The 12,575-nt window shown below is 38.8% G+C and overlaps 1 protein-coding gene across 3 annotated transcripts in view; it reads left to right on the top strand.

Moving 5' to 3' along the window:
- Positions 1-12,575, top strand: part of LOC134883195 (neurexophilin-4) — a 103,515-nt gene that overhangs the window by 17,072 nt on the left and 73,868 nt on the right. For 2 of the 3 annotated variants that reach the window (XM_063911455.1, XM_063911454.1), the window contains exon 3: positions 5,804-5,911. The exons of the other annotated variant lie outside the window; for it this stretch is intronic. The gene's annotated coding sequence lies outside the window, so the exon portion shown is untranslated. The remainder of the gene's footprint in view (positions 1-5,803; positions 5,912-12,575) is intronic. 3 annotated transcript variants of the gene reach the window in all.

Here is a 12,575-nt window from a genome sequence, read left to right as displayed (position 1 = left end):
TAAAGCAGGTACTGCCAAAGTCTTCATGGTTTCCTTAGATATTTAAAGTAATTTTTTGTAGCTTATTTTTTGTTTATATTAGGTAAAGTGAATGTAACGTGTTAATTACAAACCCACTGTCCCTGTAACTCAGCCTGTCTCACTCAACAAAATGAACACCACAGTATTCTCATGTCACTGTTAAATTAGACATAATCTTTCACAGCAGATTCCAAAATGACTTTAAGATACCGACATACACTTTAATAACATTTCAACACGCACTGCATTCCATACATTTCACCTATTGATACGGTTGTGTTATATTTGTATTTATTTATTTCACAGGGATAGTGCACCTCCTTAGCGTTTTACCAGAGTGAGCTATACGTTTATTTACATCTGTAGTCCCTCGAAAATAGAGAATAACATCTCTCTAGTGAAAATAAACAGTAGAAAAACACAGACACTCAACAGTAAACATTTAATATACCACACCTTCAGTAACAAGATAACAACAACATCAAGACATACACACATCACAACAACAACATGAATGTAGAGCAACAACAACAACAACAACAAAAATGTGAATCCTAAAAAGGTGATTTACAAGCTGACTTTTCATCGACTCCTGAAGAATTTACATGGTTTCCAGCTCTCCACCACCACAACAACAATAACCACACAACATCAAGCACAGGAAGTGTTTGTGTTTAAGCATAATGGGTTCATGACTGAATAGATTTTAGCCATGATTTCATATCCTGGTTCAAGCAACACATGGCAGGAAAAAACCCTTTATTGCTGCGATATCTCTGGCAGTGTAAACACTTCACAACTATAAGTGTTCATCAGATATGGAGCGCCGATAGTGAGTGCAAAACTGACAACATTTCACTGAGATCTTTTCCATGATAGCACACTGTTCACCTTTATTCTCCCTCAGCCTTACCTCACACAGAAGACTTGATAACACCAAAGCTGCTTCATAGCATTACTCCCTCCACCCGCTCTCCCTTTTGAGAGGACCTCATTGTTTATCAAGCACAACCCTGAAACCAGCGTTCTTTCCCTCTGGGCAGCACTCAGTGTTGTGTAAGTGATATGGTTGTTGACTACTAATTGCATTTGCCAGCGGGTTATTGAAGTTTGGCTCTAACTTGTGGTCAGCACAGAAAAGATGACCTCAGTCACCAATTCATTAGACTGAGCATCAGTGAGTGCAGGCAGGCCGGGCGGTGAGTTGTGCGACCCAGCGTGGTTCCCATTAGTGTCAGCCACACAGGGAAATATGGAGGTCATTTAACTCCAAGAGAGGGACGCAGAGTCGGGATCTTAACATTGAGCTGTCGTTGTTAAGAGGCCCCCTGCTCTGTGGACTTCTAGCAATGTAGATTGGGTGATGATTTTTATTCAATTGATATTGTTGCATGAAAAATTTGAATATGGCCCGTTTACATAATGTGAGATACACCCTTCCTTGCCTATTCCCCAATCTTTACAGAGTGAACTAAGTACAATTACTTTTTAATACATTAGATCAACAACTATTTATTTTGAAAATTGTTGTCTCCGAGCTACCAGTTTTATCAAAGGAAAATAAAATGAACACCCTGAAGTGATCTGTGTGGGTCGGATGTTTGCAATTAGTTTTAATAATAACATTGCTGGGTAATTAAATTGTATGACTGCACATGGAGGGGGCTGATTAAGAGGGGGATTCAGAGGGCATGGAAATGACAGCAGGTCATTATTTAAGCCTCGGGCGCTCTATCTAGATGTCTTAAAATGTGTGGACGCACACAAACCTCACACTTAACATAGAAGTGCATGAACTAATATATCATATACAAAAATAAACTGATGCCCTTACTATATCCTTCTCATCTACAATTCTCCAAATGGGCAGTAAACAAAGGAGGAGTCACTGATACCGAATGAGTTCAAAACACATTTACAGGCAGTTGTAAACCCAAAAAGCTACAGCGTGAAGTGTGTTCACCAGGGTGCTTTTTATCTAAAAAGGGTATTTTCTTATCCTTTCTTCTCAAAGTAGCTGACTGTCACTGGGTTATGGGGAGCAGGAGACCATTTTTGTCATTTTGTAATAAGATGTATTAAAAATAATAATTAAAGATGATGAATGAAAATGTGTTGAATAGGTTAAAGAAAAGGGGTCAGTTTACAACGCTACTAAACGCACATCGATAAAAAGTACATTTGTTCACTGTATCCATCTGCAGCGTAATATATTTAATGACATTAGTCGGTGTTAAAATGAACATAAAGGCTCCTAGGAAAAAGGAGTTAGGTTACCTGGGACGTGATCTCAGGTATGATGGCGAGACAAAAGATTACAGGGGATATTATCTTTGCTTTCTGGACTCGCTGCAGAACAGCCTGAAGAGTCTGAGTCAGGGTGCCGAGGCAATTCCAATTTGTCGAGAGGGTGTCGTTCGTTGGTCACAGGGAGTTAATGAGGCGAGGCCCTGAGTTCTAAGTCATCCTGCCAACGCTGCCGATCCCAGACCTGATTACTGTAATGAAATGGTCAGGAGATTATTAATCAAACATCGCTATATAGCCACATACTGTACACACACATACACACACACACACACATGGATTGAATCTCCCAAACAAGACAAGACAATTTAATTGAGAATAAAAATGACACACGACTGATGGAGAGTACGTAACCAAAAACACAGAATACACACACTACATCACTGAACTGTTCCAGGCAGTCTTCTCCACTGATAGACTGGAAGTAGTAAATGCTGAGAAATGTATTTTCTAGTGTGTAGGAAAATGTTTAAGTGCTATGACTTCCCCCTGCAGTCAGGATTTGTTTTGGATTCTGGTGCCACAAAAGGATACTTTATATATACATTATAAACTAAATGAAGTATTTTTGGGTTAATCTAAAGTTCATTTTCAATTCATGTTTCAGGATTTTCTTGGGGTGTGTGCAACTGAAAACACAGTTTGTTTTTTTTACTGTAAAAGCCTTTTTCAAAACATCATTTTTATACCGAATTATCTCTTAAATGGCATGTTCAGTATGCTTTGCATTCCTTCTCACCATTATTAGGGTTATGTTGTAGGTTCACAATATATATTATATATATACTTCTTTATTTTGCCTGGCTGCTACAGTACGGGCTTATCAATTCAGGTTTTACTCATTGCTCTCAATAGAGTTCACTGAGAGAGAAATTGTGTACTGCATACTCTGGTAAACCCCAAACATCTCACTCTAAATCAGCCATATTTTTTTCCCTCTAGCCTGTTTTCTTTTCATACACATACCCTCAATTAAGATTGACCGTAGCCTTGACACTATTAAAAACTCATTCTCGCAACATCAATTCCCTTGATCAGATTTGATTGTCCATCCACCCTCATCCCATTTTGATCCCAATACTGCCAAATCTTTATTAATGCGCAGAAATACACGAACCCTCTTTTTTTTAATACTGATTTTTTGTAACACCATAAACAGAGTGTAGAGCAAACAAAACAATGAAACAGTTTTGTGAAATAGCCAAAACTTTATTTTCATTTTTTTCACGTGCCTTAGAATAATGTTTACAAGTCACAGGATATGTTTATCAGGTGTGCCATCCTTCTCTTTGGGTAAAGGGTTACTTTTTATTGTTGGCTGATAGGAGTAGGGTCGCAGACAGGAAGCCTAATTTATAACCTTTGTCGTTGGGCCTTTTGTGGAACATTGTGCACCAATGAGAGGAATTGGCCTGTGTATCGAGCAGACCGTTTGTCCGTCTGCCGCTTTGCTTCCCCCACAGAGAGGAGAGTTATTTTTCACTGAATTATCTCCCCTTAATGACCAAGGGATTCTAATTAAAGGCATGATTAGGGATCGTTCTTAAGCACCTTATTGGAAATTAAGTACAATCCATTCTGCCTGACAGCGAGTTTCTAGAGATACACTTTTGCTGATCACCACCTGCACAGCAGGGGGGGGGGATGCACGCACAGTCTCTCTTTTTTTGTTGACACAGGCACAACAGGCCAGGCTTGTGGCCAGTTTTATCCACAGAAATATTTTTGGATGAGTATCTTCAGATAAGATAAATGATACCCCCTCTATTTCCACCAGGACTGTTGAATGGATTATAATGCCTTTTTATCTCTCCATTTTCTTAATAACCACCATCCTCTTTGGCTATAAGGTTAATGCCTCATGTTTCATCTAAGTTATTTCACAAGTGAGATCCCCCAGGGTGCTAAGGCGCAGTGGGAGAGGTGCTTTATTTTCAAGGTGCAAGTTAAAGGTGTTCAGCCTGTTCTGTAAGACGTTACCTGACACATCCTGTCCCATCAGAGCTGTGAACAAAAAAAAGGCGAAGATATTTGAAAGGAATGTTCAGAAGATTTTCAGATTTCCAAATTTACATCATATATTGACAATGAATGTGTTTATGTTTTGGGATTTATTTCTCTTTAGTGTGCAGTAACATACAGAAACAATAATATACTAAGGAGGTTGTTTCACAAGCACACATGTTTAATATTTGAAATAAGATGTGTATATCTCGCAATTAAAATAAATAATTGATTATGAATATTTTATGACTATGTCCTTTGGCTACTACCATTTAAATCCTACAGCTTGTCCCATCTATACACACACACACACACACACACACACACACACACACACACACACACACACACACACACACACACACACACACACACACACACACACACACACACAAATTAAATGAACCTCCAGCCGCAGTGTTATCTAAATACAAAAGAAAAACAATTCTATTACAGTCTATTGATTTGCTTGATGCAGCAATAACAACTGTAGAGTATTGATCCCACCTAATTTGGCTCTGTATTATTTGAAATGCACTTGAGGTCTGAAATGCTTAAACCCATCTTTTTTATCCTACAATGTCACTTATAGTTACACTTTTATTGTTTCTTTTTGTTTCAGCACAGTGATAACAATGGTAACAGTTAGTCTTCCTGGATCAATTGTTTAACATGCGAGGGCACTTTGCCTACTTCTAGACTATTCTTCATGAGCGAAAAAATAAATAATTTCTTGATTTTCTCTCAAGACCTCTGACCGTAACCATGTGACCAAACAAAGAAATCCATACTGTGAATTTTAAAGGTGTTAGCTCTGCAATTACTGCATCGTTCACTATTCTGACAAAGTTTCTTGAAAAGGTCACTGATATCCTGCTAAAATTGAAAATCCTTTAGGAGAAGATTCTCTACCCTTTTGTAACCTTTACACAAGAATTCCCATTGGGTTTACTCATTGTGCAGCGGAGGGTCTCGTAAATCTATATCCTATGGAATGGATGTCTCTAATCAATGGCTTTGGGTGCTTGTCTCATTTAATCACCTGGTCGCACCCATTGATCATGACAGCTGGGTCAGAACTAGGAAAGCAATTACCAATCACAATACCTGCTGCTTGTGAGCGGTGTATGCATGTGCATACGGTAATTATGTGCCTACTTCAAAGCCTGCAGTACCTGCACAACTGTCTGTGAGCTAATTGAGCTGCATTGGTAGTAAATGGATTGTGGGGCCTTGGCTGTACCAGCTGAAGTGTGGAGTGTGTGTACGAGTTTGCAAGTGTGTGACAGGAAGGGTCAAATGTTCCCTGAGGGCAGCAGGCACTCCTAACCCTCCTACAACACCAATTTAACCATCGGTTCGTCCATGTGTGGCACGAGGTGGGCTGTCGATGGTGGGCTGTCTCCATGTCTGAGGGTTTGTGGATGTGTTCGGGTGACATCTTAACTAAGTCTGTTCCTATCAATTACAGTGAAGAGGCAAGAGGCTGCAGCGCCAAGGGGAGGACAAAGGTGAGAGAGGGACAGAAGAGAAATATATTGAAGAAACGAAACTGCAAGGCACAGCGGTGCAGAGAGAGGTGGGTGTTCAGCGAAGCCCTTAGATAACTACATTGGGATTAAAGTCTTACTTCAGTGAGTTGGAGGGTGATAGAAAATGGCATATGACTGCACAAATAATCATTAAACTTCTCTAAGATTTTTTAATCATATGGATAAAATAACGTCTTTAGCTATTGCTCTGTCTGTCACTAATAACATGTATCAGAATCAACATGCTGGACGGGCTTTAAAAAGCAAATTTGAAGGACCCTGATCATAAATATCTTATTTTTGAGGTCAAATAACAAATTCTGGCAGATAAACCATATTATAATCTTGCTTTTAAAAGGGTTACCACCCCCTGATAATTTAGTTTTTCTGACCTCTATCGGTTTAATTCTTCACCTTGAAGAATTCATACTCTAGCTGGAAACCTGAAATTCCTTTCTCTTAGTTAATGCAGGACCCTTTTAGACCCGAAACCAGTCACTGTTACCTGGAAAGTGTTTGTCTTGCTTAACTGTAGTAACATTGACTTACCCAAAATGAGCCTTCAGTTTGAGCTTGTAGTCCGATGGGGTGATGTAGAAGTGTACTCAGGGTTTTTTTCAATACACTGAGAGATCACTGTTAATAAAGCACATTTCCGACCTCTTCAGAATAACTCAAGCAGTGAAGTGTCCTCAAACACAGATTAATTTAGCTTGGTTAAATTATTCTCAACTCACTCTTCTAGCCTCAGAAATCCAGGGTTAGTTTGGTTATGCTACACACCAAAATGATTCAGTTATAACATCTTATAATAAGATGTAATTGATGGGAATTTGGCTGATGAAAACCTTCATTAAATTGTCATTATGGCCTTGCAATGTGAAATCCATACAGACCTGTATGATAATGAGACGACCCTCAAGGGCTCCTTTGACTCTTTCATGGCAGTTTGAACACCTCTTTCCTTCCCTTTATTCTCCTTCAGCCCTTCCTAATGTCAAGCCCATCTTTACGCCCTGCATATATAAATAGCCAAACATATTGTACCATAGGTCATTTTGCAAGTCAGTAAAGATGCATGGCCGTCAAGCAGAGACATTGAAGCTCAATGTTTGCCGACAGATTTTACATTGTGTGAAAGACTACACAAGGCAGCAGTTTCATATTTACCAAAGCGAGACATTGTTGGTGTTTTCCCAAACAATTTGTTTTACTAAATTTGTCTTTATCAAGTTCTTCGTTCACCTTCCTTTTGATCTATTCCAGAAACACTCAACAACCACTAGGACTGCAAACATATTTTCTTACATGCAAATCAGATAGAAACAGATGAATAAATGAAATAAAATATGAATGAAACGACCAGCACAGTTTATAACGCGAGAGTTGACATCCTAATACATACTGGCCATTGAATGGGTGTTCCATCACAATCAGCCTCAGATATAGATGTAGTGGGCTTCTTGTGTATCAGACAGTGCCTCATCAATCTTAGCGGCTCTGTCCCCACAACAAAAAGGAGAGGAAAGCAAATTGCTGTATTTAATTAATGCACTGCCTCCTTTGTTACACTGCTGCTCAGCATCTTTCAGTCTACAGTAAGGGAGGAGGAACAAGAGAAACTCATTCACACAGCGCTGTTCACACACAGCGAAAGCAAAAAAAAGAGAGAAAAGGTGGCAAAAAGATGGAGAAAGAGAGAGAAGTTCTAAAAAATGAATGGCTGAGCAGAACAGGCTGCATCCATCGGCAAACTTTATAATGAATGTCTAAGTTTGGTAAGCATGATGGATGAGTCTGGAATGGTGTTTGTCACAAATGCAATCTTCTTTGAATCGCTCTGCTGTTTGCTGGTTCAGGGCAAGGCCTCGTGTGCTGTGCTGAACCAGCTAGAGCGTTACCCTAATCATGTCATTAACATTTAATGATCTGACAATTAACTCAACGACTACAGAGTACATATGTATGACTGATATGTCTTATCAGTGCGTGTAAATGTTAATCTCGTTAGACTTGTTTACAGTAACATATTGGACAATTAAGGCAAAGCCACAGAATATTAAATTAGCTTTGAGTGATGTGTTGTAGCTGCGGAACTAAATTGACATAACGTTTATACAGTATGGGGGGTGAGCTCCCTGTGTTTGGTCAGAAATAAGGTCAGCTCAAAAATCTTTTGATGGTTGTACTGTAAATGGTTTTGTCAATATAAAAACATTATTGATGGTATAACTCGTTAAGTTGCAGGGAAGGAGATTAGACATTTTTCACATGTAGGTTTATAATACTTGATCTTTGAAATGATGACTTGAGTTGTCAATTCATGTACTAAGGACTCTTATCTGGCAAACTTTTTTGTTTTAAATTCAAATGTTAAACTTTATCCTTTATCCCATGCAACTATAGAAGACAGAGAGACCATACTATACTGTAGTATGTGTATGTGTGTGTACATTATATTATCCTCAGGCATGTGTAACACTTTTATGCCATAAAATTGCCAACAACTAGTGCTATACTCCCCTGACCTAATGGTACCTTTCATATTAATTATCCCATAATGTTCCCAGCAGTGTGATATACATATTTCTGGATTAGCGAGTGGGAGAGAGCTGTCGATGGATTGATATTCTGTATTGGAATTGAAGTATTTGACTCAGTATCAATAAAGGCTGCGTTACTTGTTTAAACATTCAAGGAAATCCACAATACTTATTTAATTGATTGAGTCCAAATACATAAAGGTTGCAAATTTGGTTTCGAGCTTGTGATTCAGTTCATTTACACTTGACTAAAATTATCTTACCCACGGTCTGGTAGTTTGACTATGTGATTTTGCAATTGACTTGAAGCTTCTTTTTACTCTTAAACGAGTATGAATACATATCTGTCTACAGTTGAATAACTTATATCATATACAATATGGAGTTAATTAAACTACAACTCAAATGCACTTTTACCCATTTGTGGAAAAGAAGCTCAAATGTTTCTAAAACTATTTCAGTTTCAGAGTTTCATATGTGAGCTGATGTTATGGAATGCTGTTGGTCGTCATACATTTTATCATAACTGCCCACCGCTGCTGTCTGTGTGTCCGGGCAGAAGGTCTCCTGCAGTCTGCTCGGTCTAAAGGACGAACAGCAGGGTCCATTTCTCAGAGATGTGGGTGGCCGGCTGCTTGCCCACCCATCAATATCATGCAAGTATGTTGCTGTGACCCGCCATGCGTGTCACCTCAGCTTAGATCAATAACATGAACAGATTGTACACCCCCCCCACCTCCACTCTCTGAGGGATTAGTGTGTGCCTTTTCAACATCATTATCATATATCCCCTCTTTGAAAGGGCCGTGTCAGCTAGGCTGTTGGAACACTAAAGCAATTCAATTGACAGTATAAGCTCTGTGAGATATAATGAAATAGATAGTAGTTTAGTGTAACAGATGATGAAGCAGTCACATGATCTGAGTGAGGGCTCTTTTAATGAATTTTATTGAATATATATCTCAGTACAGCCTCATCAGTTCATTTTAAAACATTGTGATACACGTGTGGGATAAGAAAGGCAAGTTTTTTTATTGTACACTCTTCAGATATAGAAAAAAACAGAAAAAACAAGACACAGGATATCATCATTCACACACACTGGGTCAAAAACAGACCAAAAGTAGACGGACCACACGCATCAAGTCTCAGTGGAAAAGAGGACACATGGGATGAAGGGGGAGAGAGAAAAGAGAGGAAGGAGAGGTGTTCACCTTGAGAGTGCTCATCCATTACAGGAAGGCTGAGGCCCGCTCTGTCACATTGTCACAGTGATGCCACCTCTACACCACCCGAAAGGTCACCCAGCACTTCACTGCTCTGCCTCAAACATGAAATACACACACACACACACACACACACACACTCCATTCGTGTATTTTACAAAAACGCAGATGAACACACTCCCATCTGTCGCCCTATCACTGACAAGTCGCAGCCACACAAACAAATAGGCCCAGATATGCAAACAGCTACTGTTATGGTGAGAGGAAGATAATGTTCCACCTGTCACTTTTAAACAAAAAAAATAAAACATTTAAATATGTTGTGCCTGGAACCACTTCTCCTCTGCAGTGTGAAGGGCTTTTCCTACTAGTCTTTGCAGCCCACTAATATAATCCCTATTTTATATGTATATTACCTCATTTACTATAAATCTAACCTTGTTGTGCATGGTGCTGTTTTGGTCTCAGCCTGCTCCTGTCTGTGTGTTAGCAAAGTGTATCAGGTCTGCAGGGAGCACATATTAGGACATTTCTATGTATGAAATCACACCTTTATAAAAGATACAGCATCTATTGATGTGCTTTTGTTTGGATTCCCATTGTACTACATTTTACACACTGACCTTAATATTCCTTTTACACCGGAGTAAACGACAGCACAGCTCCATGATATTATAGTCTACATCTCCTGTGCATCGTTATAACTACATTTTGGTTATTTAACTTTAGATTTCTGTGATTTTATATGCCTAAAGAGATCATTTTGTGTTATCTGTTTAGTTTTTTTTTGTAACCGCAATGTATTTATTACCCTCCATCCGTAGTCAATTAACGAAACGACAAAATGTAAATCTGACAACAATTAGAAAAGCAATAACTAGCTTTCCAAGTAAAATAACAGATTGTTGGTACTAAAAAGAGATGGTAGAAGACTGCAGTGTATAAGTTAAATATGTGATTTTCTGTTCTTGAAACAGATGAATGGATCCCAAACACATTTCAAGTTGGACAAACACAATCAGCATGTGTGTGTGTGTGTGTGTGTGAGTGTGAGTCATCAGAGAGCTGCAACTGCTCCCTCACAACGCAACACTATGGTAGAGGGAGAGTATTGAGATTCTTTTTTAATTAAAAATGCTAGGCAAGGCAATTTACTAATACCACATTGGAAAGATTGCCCAGTATGGGCCGAACAAAGTTGTACCATAAGAACAGTAATCCTCCTTTTATAACACTTAGTAAATATGGACAATTCTTTACATAACAAAACAGTGAACTACAAGCGTGTGTAAATAACTCTAAGTTACAATAGATTTTTTGGGGAGCTTGTTTTGTTGAGGCTAGCTCAAGTCTTGTCTCGTCAGTGACTCTAACTTTTACTATCGCAGACCTCAGTTCATATTGGGAACATATGGAAGTAGAAAGCGGGATTGGAGAAAAGTACCTCAAATTAGTACTTCAGGAAATATACCGCAATCCATCTTTATGGAAATCGCAGGCTGGTGATAATGCACCTTAAGCTGTTGGATAACTGCAAAAAAACAACACCACAAGGAGAGAAGCGTTTGGACTTATATTCAGTCTCTAACAAAATCCCATGGATACATTTTATGTAATGCATGAACTAACAAGCAAGTGAAAACTAACAAGCAAGTGAAAAACTCAGACTCAGTAGCGATATGTATTCTCTTGACCCAAGATGCTGTAAGTGTAAACGAGGTGTATGGTTTTGGATCCCCTGCCGGAGATGTTGTCCTTTATTTTATTTTATTTTTTGCCACCCCCTTTAGAGCAGAATACACTGCAAGCTTCTTTAGAAGACTTTTATTCAGCCAACATATATTTGCTTTACATGTGGCTTTTTCTCTTAATATTTATCCGCTTATGTCCCTGTAGAAATAAGTGAACAATTATCTAGACTTGAGAGATGAAGGAAAACGGTAGCAAAGGTTGGCGAAAGAGGAGTGTAGGAGCGGAGTGAGTGAGAGAGGGTATGGCAGGCGGACGCAGCTTCTTTAGGATCCGGAGAGAACAGGTGGTGTTATGATATCAGCATGGTGCTTTAGAGGCTGCCGAAGCACAAATGTTCATCTAAGCGGCCAGTTAGCGGTTACCTCAGCATCTGCTTGCAGAGAAGAGCCTCGCAGCAGGACATTTAGGACCATCAATAACCCAGTAAACCTGCCAGCTTTCTGCAGTATGGAGTTCAACAGACTGCATTTTAGGGATGCTGGGTCCAAGATCTATTGAAACAGTAGACTACTTTGTTTATGAATAATGACACTTTTCATAGTCTGGTTGCTTATAAATGTTGACCTTTAGCATGAGGCTATAACTTTTCTTCCAGACTTTCATATGTTTCACTATATCATTATTAGTTGGAGCTCAGTACATGTTTTCGTCAAGGTGTTGCTGTTTCTAGTGGGTATTGTTTCTTTAATGCAGCAAAACAATGTAGGTGTCAGAAGTAAGAATAATGTTTGCTGACAAGACTTTCTTTTAAGTTGTTTTTGGTTTGATCTTGTCAGTAACTGTTTACTATCCCATATCTCACTTAAGGGGACATATCAAAGTAGAAAGAAAAATACACCTCAAATGTGTACATAAGAACAGTTCTTGAGGAAATCTAGTACAATCCTCTTCATGAAAATGACAGGTTGACGAGGATAATGCACCTAAAACGGCTGGATAACTGCCAAAAACTCCAGAGGAAAAATAATCTATGCAATTTGGCATATCCATTCCCAGTCTATCACAAACACAACGAGTGAAAAACAAGCCCTCACTCTCTTGGAGTAATTTTCTTGGAATCATTTTAATGTAACTTTGCTTTTGATCCAATAGTTATGTGATCAGTTTTTCATTGGTTTCTGCTTCTTTAATACCTCAAAACAATGTAAGTTTCAGAAGAATAAATCATTTTGATAACAAAACTATACTTT

The sequence above is a fragment of the Eleginops maclovinus genome, chromosome 20 (assembly GCF_036324505.1).
Source record: "Eleginops maclovinus isolate JMC-PN-2008 ecotype Puerto Natales chromosome 20, JC_Emac_rtc_rv5, whole genome shotgun sequence".
Classification (NCBI taxonomy): Eukaryota; Metazoa; Chordata; class Actinopteri; order Perciformes; family Eleginopidae; genus Eleginops; species Eleginops maclovinus.
The sequence above is the reverse complement of the archived record's forward strand: the minus strand, read 5'-3'. Positions and strand labels throughout refer to the sequence as shown.